Genomic DNA, 1,156 nt, shown 5'->3' with positions numbered 1-1,156 from the left:
ATCCTTCTGGAGGCACATTCTGTTAATTTGAACAATAGAAGACTCTCAAGGTGAAGATGAATTTGTAATCCAACTTTCCAACAAGTAGGAAACAATTCCACATAAGAGTTCAAGAACATGAGAAATGCCAAAATTGTACTACCATCAATTCAGGTAATGCAGTACACAATATAAAGGCCCGACAATGGACATATTTGACATAACTAAGGAATAAACATATGGATCTAAAATATGACGCCAGAACAAGATATTTTAAAACTGGATCTACTGTTCCTAAAAAAGTACTAGCTATAATTCTGAAAATGAACAAACTAAAATAAATAATTACAATGAAAGGTCGGGTTTTTTTTTAAGGCAAATACTATAGAGAAAGTGTATGTCTATTATCCTTGACTTTATGCACTTTTGTGAAAAAGGAATAAGGTTAGCTTTAAATCCTACACAAACCTGATAGTTATTGAAAAAAACCTGTGAATTCATTTAGTGAAAGTATCAAGATTTTTTTCATTCAATAGAAGATTATTTTCATTTTTCTTTTTTCTTATTTTTTAAAATAATTTTATTGAGAATCAAATATCAATAAGAAAGTTTCACAACCAATTACTGGCACATTTTCAGTAATTACTACATTACATATTGTTGTCTTAGTGATTATTCATTGTACAAGATGCAGGCATGATATCCTGTCTCAAATACTATTATAATAAGCCTCTCTATTCATTGAATTAAGAGAATGGAGCTGTATATCCATCCTAACTATTTTGAGTATCCAGATACAAAAGGGTCGTTCATTTCTATCCCACATTTTTGTTTAGTATTGTCAGAGAAGGGCACTACATTACCATTTAAATATTATAAGTGCTTGAATTCAGCAGAATCTTCCAATAGAGTCTAGTAGTCTGTAATAGTAGTGGGTTTTCCATAAGACTGGCAATGCCCAAAGTTGTTGACTTGAGCTTTTACAGCTCAGCATATTAATGTGGCTTTACTTTTTTTACTTCACTTTCAAACTTTTCTGCTAGATGGTTAAGACAAAGATAAAGCAAGAACTATATAACAAGAAATGTAGCTTTTGTATCTGATAAGGTCAGTCAAATCCCCTCAGAATTTATCCTGAAACCCTGTACAGCAGTTTGTAGATCCTTTGTCAGTGTCA

Source organism: Octodon degus, unplaced genomic scaffold, assembly GCF_000260255.1.
Source record: "Octodon degus isolate 3935 unplaced genomic scaffold, OctDeg1.0 scaffold00406, whole genome shotgun sequence".
NCBI lineage: Eukaryota > Metazoa > Chordata > Mammalia > Rodentia > Octodontidae > Octodon > Octodon degus.
The sequence above is the reverse complement of the archived record's forward strand: the minus strand, read 5'-3'. Positions refer to the sequence as shown.